General features: G+C 36.3%; 1 protein-coding gene across 2 annotated transcripts in view; it reads left to right on the forward strand.

The window, feature by feature from the left end:
- Positions 1-9,295, forward strand: part of LOC103599702 (melanoma-associated antigen D1) — a 92,703-nt gene that overhangs the window by 17,003 nt on the left and 66,405 nt on the right. The gene's annotated exons all lie outside the window — the stretch shown is intronic.

The following is a 9,295-nucleotide window of genomic DNA, read 5'->3' on the forward strand; positions in this document are numbered from 1 at the left end:
TTTTTTTTTTTTTTTTTTTTTATGTCCTTTTTGAGACTGGCTGCACTGCGCTCAGCCAGTGAGCACCCGGGCCATCCCTATATAGGATCCGACCCCGCGGCGGGAGCGCTACTGCGCTCCCAGTGCCGCACTCTCCCGAGTGCACCACGGGCTCGGCCCTCTCCTTCACTTTTGAAGGATAGTTTTACTTCGTTTCCTAGGTATAGAATTCTTGGTTGACAGGGTTTTTTTTTGCTTTCAGTAACTTGAATATGTCATCTCACTGCCTTCTGGCCTCCATGGCTTCTGAGAAGTCAGCTGTTAAACTTGTTGTCTTGAGTCTTCTTGTTTGTGAAGAGTTGTTTTTTTGTTGTTACTGCTCTCCAGATTTTCTCCTTGTTTTTGACTTTTAGTATTTTGACTGTGATGTGCCTGGGTGTATATATTTTTTCATTTGCCCTACTTGGTTTTTGTTTGTTTTCTTGGGTGTATAGATAAACATTTTAAAAACCAAATTTGTGATGCTTTTAGCTATAATTTGTTCAAATATTTTCCTCTCTCTCTTTCTCTGATTCCCATTATGTATGTTTTGGTTGCTTGATGGTTTCTCAAAGGTTTCTGAGGCTGTGCTTATATTTCTTTTTTCTTTCTGTTTCTCAGACTGGATAATCTCAGTTGACCTATCTATATTAGACCTTGCTGATAATTCTGTCAGCGCAAATCTGCTCTTGAGCACCTCTAATGAATTTTTCATACTAGTTACTTTACATTTGCAGGGTATTTGAGGGATTTAGCAGATGACCAAAGAAAAAGATAATGACTATGAGGTGGCAGTATCACACACAAGCTTTACTGGGTAATGCTTTAACAGACTTGCATGTGGGGTAAGTCTCTCAGAGCAGGAATCTGTCTAGAGGCTGTGGCATGAGGGTTGCTACTCTGAAGGGGAGGAGGCCAAAGGAATACCCAGAGGAAAGCGAGGTTGGACAGGGACTTAACGTGTCTAAGTGATGCCTACTCAGAAGCATAGTGTGGAATCTCTGGGCCAGAGAGCTCCAAAGGGCAGCAATGGCTTGAGGTCTTTAGGCCCAGGTCTTATCTATTGTTAGCCATGTGGGTTGAGGTTTCCTGGGGTATGCAAAGCAGGCAAGCTGTAAATGGCCAAAATCTGCTTGTTTGAGCTTTTTTTTTTTTATTGTTTATGAATGTTCATGAGATACAAAGCTGGTGGTCACCCCTCGTGCCCAAGATGAGCTATTTTGAACGTAATTGCGTGTGTGAAAATCTGAGTTTGGTGCTGATGGGCTTTTGTGCAAATAGGCCTCAGCCTGCAGTGAAGAAATAATCAACCTAAAAGGAAAATACAAATAAACATCTTTGGCTCATTTACATAACATTGTTTCAACTCTAGAATTTCTATTTGGTGCCTTTTAAAATTGATAGCTCCTTATTGATATTATCGATTTGGTCACACTTTATTCTGTTATTTTTTCCTTTAGTTCTTTAAACACGATTTTCTTTAGCTCTTTAAATATATTTAAAATAGCTGTTTTGAAGTCTTCAGTAAGTTCAACATCTAGGGTTTTTCAGTAAATTCCTACTGATTGCTTTTATTCCTGTGTATGGGCCATACTTTTTTGTATCTTTGTGTGTCTTTTAGTTTTGTTGAAAACTATACATTTTAAATATTATAATGAGGCAACTCGGGTAATCAGATTTTTCCCTTCCCAGGTTTTTGTTGTTGTTGTTGTTGTAGTTGTTGTTGCTTTTTATGATAGATTTTGTTTGTTTTGTGATTTTTTTGGAACTTATTCTGTAGAGTCTGTATTCTTTGTATGTGTGGCTACTAAAGTCTTTACTCAGTTAGCTCAGTCATCAGCTAATGATTAGACAAAGATCTCATTAAATGTCTGGGACTAATAAATGACCCAGTCTTTAACAAAGGGAATCTGTGTTCATGTTGGGGTATGCATACAACACTTAGCCAGGCAGTTTACAACTGTGCCTTTGTCTTCACTTTCTGATTGCAAAAAGCCTAAAGGTCAGTTAGAAGTGAGAGTTTAGGGCCTTCCCAGGTCTTTCCTGAGCATGCACACAGTCTGACACCTGCAGGTGGCCTTCTATATTTCATGGAGAATATCAGAGCTTTTCAAGTCCGTTTGGATATCTTATTCCTCAGATTTTCCTTTCATTCTTTTTATTTAATCTTTTGTTTGCCCCAAGTGTTATCGTTTGCCTCAGGCAACCAAGTCACTGAAACATTTGTCTGTGAATGTTTTCAATAACTGTCCCCTGTGGAGAGGCTTTTAGTACAGGTTGTGCACTGAATCAGACATAAACCTTTCAAGTAGGGTCTTCCAGGGAACCCACACACAGGACAGATAATGACACTGCTTTGGAACTGAGGCTTTTGAGAGTGGATGTCACTGCTAAGGAGCTGAGCCAGCTAAAGTAGTTCTTTCACAACACAAAACTGTAGGGAGAAAGGAGCGGCCCCTGACTGAAATGCCATAGACTCTTTCTGTTCTTACCTACTTCTATAGATTTTGTTGACTAAATGCCTCTTAATTTGGTGTAAGCCCTTTGATCCAACTCCAGAAACTTCATGTGATTGCCTTTGTTATTTTTGACCAGTTTTATTGATATCTCTTTGGGGAATAGATTTCACTGAGCTCCTCACACAGCCATTCCAGAATTCCTGTACTTGTTTTGGTGTTGTATCTAAAACCTCAGCACTAAACCTGAGGTCTGCAGGTTTTCTGTTTTCTTCTAGAGGTTTTCTAATTTTCTCTTATACATTTAGGTTTGTAATCCATTTTGAGTTAATTTTTATGTGAGGGATGAGGTCTGTGTCAAGATTCATTTTATTTTGCATATGGATTCCAATTGTTCCAGCACCATTTGTTGCAAAGACTATCCTTTCTCCATTGAATTTCCTTTATGTTTATATAAAAAATCAGTTGATTAAACAAACAACCTGATTTTAAAAATGGGCAAAAGACCCAATAGGCATTTCACCAAAGAAAATATACAGATAGCAAATAAGCATGTGCAAAGATGCTCAACATCATATGTCGTTAAGAGAATTGCAAATTTAAAAAATGGGATGCCACTACACACCTATTAGAATGTCCAAAATCTAAAACCAAAACCAAAACCAAATACTGGCAGGAATGTGAAGCAGCAGGAATTCTCATTTATTGCTAGTGGTAATACAAAATGGTACAGCCACTTTGGAAAGTAGTTTGTCGGTTTCTTACAAAACTAAACATATCCTTACCATATGATCCAGCAGTTGTTCTCCTTGGTGTTTACCCATATGGACTGAAAACTTATGTCTACACAAAATCCTGCACATAAGTGTTTACAGCAGCTTTATTTGTAACTGCCCAAATTTGTAAACAATCAAGGTGACCTTTAGTAGATGAGCATATGAATAAACTGTAGTACGTCCAGAAACTGCAGTGCTAAAAAAAAAAAGAGCAATCAAATCATGATAAGACACGGAGAAACCATAATTTCTTATTACTGAGTGAAAGAAGTCAATCTAAAAAGGCTATATACTATATGAATCTTACTATATGACATCCTGGAAAAGATAAAACTTTGGAAACACTGAATGGATCAGTGGTTTCCAGGGTTTGGTGGTGGTGGGGGCAATAAATAGATGGAGTATAGGGGATTTTTAAGGCAGTGAAACTATTCTGTATGATACTATAATGGTAGATATATGTCATAAGCCATAGAATGTAATCAAGAGTGAAACCAAATGTAAACTATGAGCTTTTGGGTGAGAATGATGTGCCAACATCATTTTGTTTGTCAGTTGTAACAAATGTACCCTTCTGGTGGGGGATTTTGATAGTGGGAGAGGCTCTACCTTCAACTCAGTTTTGCTATGAAGCTACAATGCTCTAAAAAATAAAGTTTATTAAAAAAAAGTCAACTGAAAAAAATACAATGCTGTTTTCTCTCACACCCAACCATTTGGCAATAACAAAAGGTTTTACAGTCTTTAAAAAATCAGTTGATTATATTTGTGTGGGCCTATTTCAGGGCTCCTTACTCTGTTCTGTTGGTCTTTGTGCCTTTTATTTGCTGATGTCGTGTCTTCTTGATTACGTAGTATATCTTGAAGTCAGATAATATGAGTCCTCTAACTTTAGTCATTTTTCAGAGTTGTGATAGCTGTTCTAGGTCATTTGCCATTTCATATATACTTTAGAATCAATTTGTCTATATCTAACAAAATGCTTGCTAGAGTTTTGATTGAGTTTATGTTTAATCTATATGGTTTTAACTGAGCATTTTGTCTCCTTTTTTCCCATATTATTTACACTTCCTTTTCTTAACTTTTTTAGTGATTATCTTATTTTTTATAACACACATTTTTAATCTAAGTCTACTTTCAAATACTACTGTAATGCTTCCTGTGTAGTGCAGGTACCTTATATCAGATAATTCCCAATTCTTCCCTTGCTTTTGACACTGCTGTCATCCATTTCACTTATTTATATGCTATAGTCATCCAATATATTGTAGTACCTTTATACAGTTACCTACTTACCTCTTAGACTGGTTAAGAATAAGAAAAATAAAAAGTTTTATACTATCTACATTAATTTTCCTCTGACTTACTTTCTTTATGAAGATTCAAGTTTCTAACATATTTCATTTTTTTCTGACTGGAGAACTTCTTTTGACATTCTTTGCAGAACAGGTCAGCTTATGACATCCAACAGCTTTTGCATCATGTAAACAAATCATAGGTGCTGGATTTTCATGTCTCTCCCAGTGTTCAGATAGTCGTTTTCCCTGTGACCTCAGTTCTCTGGTGATTTTTTGAAAGTCATTGATCTTCGTTTTGTTTAGCTTCTCCTTGTTGTAATGGCAGAAGTAACATCTTCCAAGTGCTTTACAATTTGGAGCTGCAACTGGAGCTGCCTACATATGTATTTGAAAATTTTCTTGTGGCCACATTACAAAAAAGTAAAAAGAAACAAGTGAGATTAATTTTAATAATGTATTTTATTTAACCCAAATATTAAAAACAACATTTTATGTGTAATCCATATGAAAATATTAAAGAGGCATTCTACATTCTTTTAAAAATATTCTTCAAAATATCATGGGTTTTCCATTTACTCCCCATCTCACTTTGGATCAGATGCATTTCAACTTTTTAGCAGCCAAATGTGGCTATTCGTAGCACAGATCTAAGAGTGTACATAGAGCAAGAAGAGAAGAGAGTTGAGGATGAACCTCTGGGGTTATAAGCACTTAGGTATTTGGCAAAAGAAAAGAGACCTAGAGAGAAAGAGAAGGAATATACAGAGAAAATTTGAAGAGAGAAAAAGTTCAACTGAAACAAAGGAAAAAACATTTTTCAAACAAAGAGAAGTACTCAAATAGTATCAAATATGGTAAAGTGCTCAGGGTAGGTATGGGCTGGATTTGGCAATTGAATGGGAATTGAAAATAGATAATGGAAAATAATTGAGTGCAGAAATAAACCCGGGTGTGTATAGAAATTTGGTATATAAAAAAGGTGTTATCATAAATTAATAGGGGCATAATGTATCATTCAATAAATGGTACTAAGACAAATGATTATACATATAGAAAAAAATAAAATTGGTTGTCTACCCACACCACAAACAAAACATCAATTTCCCATATATTATAAACCTAATTGTGAAAAGCAAAACTTTAATGTTTTTTATAATAAAATATAGAAGAATATTTTATTATCTCTGGGATGGAAAGGATTATTGAAATGTAATGCATAAAGAATACCTATAAATCAATTAAATGGCAAGCCATCCAGGAGAAAAGGAATGGGCAAAATTATGAACAGGTAATTCACAAAAAAGGAAATATAGAAGTCCAATAAATATGTAAAAATACGCTCAATCACACTAACCATCAGAAGAAGAATGAAATACCACTTTTTACATATCAGGTAAAAATTTTAATGTCTGACAATGCCTACTATTGGCAAGGTTGTACAGAAATAGTCATCTTCATAGATGTAGGTGTAAAGAAATTCAGCCACATTGGAATAAAATTGTGAAGGATCTAGTAAAACTGTAGTTGTGCCTTCCCTTGGTTCCACCATTTCCACTTCTAGGAGATATGTAAAACAATATTTATTGCAGCATTATGTGATACTGTGAATAACTGGAACTAAACAATTCCCTATCCATTCCACATTAATAGGGAATGAATAATAATTAATGTTGTATTCATACAATGAAATCCAATGTGGCAGTGAAAGTGGAGGAATCAAAGCACATCAATATGTATCAACATGATAGATCTTGAAAGCATAATATTGATTGAGAAAAATGATTTACAGAATAATTACATAGTATGATGCCATTTATATAAATAAAAAACATAAAAATACTACATATTGTTCATAGATACATATGTTTGAAAAAGTATAAAGAAGGAATTGAAATGATGCACATATACAATTTGGTTCCCTCTGGTGAGAGGAAAGGGTAACAGCTAGGGGTTGGGGTTAAAGAATACTTCATCTTATCTAGAATGATTAATTTATTTCTTAAAATAAATGAGGCAAGTGTGACTAAATTTTAAAAACATTAACAATTGTTAATTCTGGGTGGTGAATATTCTATATTTTTGAAATATCTCCAAAACAATATCAACACCAATGAAGAAGGTTTATAGGAGATAAGGAAGGAGCAAAACAGGTAATGGCTGGAGGGAGATGCAGAAATCTGGAGGACAAATTTTTTTTGAGATGATAGAAACTCAAGTAGGTTTAAATATTGGTGGCAAAGAGCCTAGAGACAGGGAGATGTTCTGCTGTGGGGTGCACGCACAGAGGAATCCAAGACCGGCATTAGTGTTGTAGTTTTATAGCTCTTTATTTTAGTGTTGCAGCGCCTCTTTTTGCTTGCAAGCAAGGAGGGCACTGGAGAGTAAGAACCCCCAAGCCAGTGTCTCCCAGAACAAAAGAAACGACCCCCTTATATAGCCTAAATTCCCGCCCTTCTCCCTCTTAGGTTCTCATTCAGGTCCTCTTATGTAAATGAGGGATGCTGTACAGCTAATTTGGATTGGCTGGTTATGGGACACAGTCTGTTGGTCACTTTAGGAGCCTAATTTGCCTCTGGCCCCTGGGGGAGGGTGTGAGACTGCTGTTATCTCATAGAAGGCGGGCCCAAGAAGCAAGCCTGGTAATGGCAGGGGCTCGATTTTCCAGTGGAGCATAGAGTTTCTAAAACAGTTTTTCAAGTGGAAAAGGGAAAGGCTCAACAATTAAAAATGCTTAGGGTTCCCTGCAACAGTTCAAAGTACAGGTGTAAGGAAAGATGATTAAAGGGATAAGTGTCCAAAGTGATGACTTCATCCTGACCAACTCTACTCTGATTACAGTACCAAGGCCCAGCTGGTGGAGGGTGAGGCCCAGCCATTTCCCCAACTAATCTATCATGTATCTATTACCTAAAGCAAAAAAAAAAGTAGTTTTAGCTGATACAGCTATTTGAAATGAGTTTCATATGCTGACTCTTTTGTGTTTTTATATATGATTACTACATATGAAGCAATTGTTATTCCCAGTCTTAACTTGAAAAAGCAACAAAATGTCTCTAACACAGTTACATTGAGATGCAAGTACAATGTTTTCTGACATAGCTCTTGAAAGAAATATTGGCAATTGAGGCATTTAAAAATAATTTTAATGATTGAGAAAATTTCAGAAATTAGTAAGTTCCCAGTGTTGTTTGGATGTTGGAAGCAGCAAATCTTTGAAGTTTCCAAAAGATATACATGCCCCCCACTCTCCCTGCCACACCTGGGCTCAGTGGTTAAAGCTTCTCACACTTTGCAGGCTAAACAGGCATTCTGCACTTCTTTCCACCCATGAGGGCTTTATGAAGGGGAAAGAGAAGGGAGAGAGTTGGGGGGGGGTTGGAAGCTTGGTCCTGACCCTGCCATTCATGAGCCCTCACTGTGGCTTCTTACCTCTTTTCCTCACCTGCCAAAACCTCCACAGACCTCCTTCTGGTTTTCTCCCCACCTTTACTCTTCAGGAGTTACTAGGAGAGTTCTATTCACACTGGCAGCCAAACAGCAGATCAAGGAAAGAGGTAAGAGAATGAGTAGTATTACCGAGGATACAGTAGTGGGAAATATGTTCCTGACATCTCAGTTTGAGCCCTCCCTTTAAAAATTTCTCATCAAAGCACATTGTTTTATTAGTGGTCCTTATCTATAGCACTATTGTAATATTTCAGCACCAACATTGGTTAAACAATTTTGTGTAGTCTAATGTAAGAACCTAATCACCATTTATGGCATTGTTCTCTTTTAATGGAAAACTGTTCTGGAATACAATTTTGTTGTAAATGGCCAATTTTTTGGCTACACTTGATTGATGAAAGTCAGCAAGGAAGTAGGAGAATAAAATATTGGGTTGACAAATCCCATTGCAAATCTCTTTAACTTGCTAAGTGTTGTAGGAAATGTTTAGTAAAACTAAAGCATTATATTGTGGTTAGGTTTCAGGGGGTAAAAGTGGTAGAAATCACTTTATTAAATTTTTTTTCTGAACAAAAAGAAATTTTTTTAAAACAAGAAAAGTTTTTTCTGTTGCAGGAATAAGAGGATAGTGAAATTGCATTCTGATATTATCAATCAATCAATCTCTCCTCTCTCCCTCTTTCTCCCCCATGTGCCCCCACCTCTCATTCACATACATTTTTTTTCTGTATTCTTTGAATGTGAGTTACCTTTAAGAAAAAAAGTCTCAGTAAGTGTCCTGTTGCTAAATCAATTTTCGGGGATGGGTAGTACAGCTGGCGGTATGGGGCTAAATTTTTATACATCAAGTAGTACAAGGTTTTATCTGTCATTACTTTTCATTGTAACCATTTTATAACATGTATTTTATCTAAATAATGTTTATTTTTTATATTTTTTATTTTTTATTTACTTTTCGTTGAATAATGATTATACATATTTTGGGATTCAGAGCTGACATATGTTGATAAAATCAATATTACTATATGTTACAAATTATACTTATTCTTTATGCCCCTTGTCCAATCTCTCCCTATCCCCTACTCCCTCCCCGCTCCCACTGCTGATAATCCTAGAATTCTCTCCCTCTGAAAGAATAATGGTTACTCTGTTGATTTGTTGCCTAGATGATCTGTCCAATGCTGAGAAGTGTGTTCAGTCCCCCAGTATTATCATAGAACAGCTGCTTCTTCTGTCACTCTGGAATGGGCTTTGTGGAGAGAGACATCCTCTTCTTTTCTTTGGTCTCTGCTGGCGACTC

The sequence above is a fragment of the Galeopterus variegatus genome, unplaced genomic scaffold (assembly GCF_000696425.1).
Source record: "Galeopterus variegatus unplaced genomic scaffold, G_variegatus-3.0.2 Scaffold3063, whole genome shotgun sequence".
NCBI lineage: Eukaryota > Metazoa > Chordata > Mammalia > Dermoptera > Cynocephalidae > Galeopterus > Galeopterus variegatus.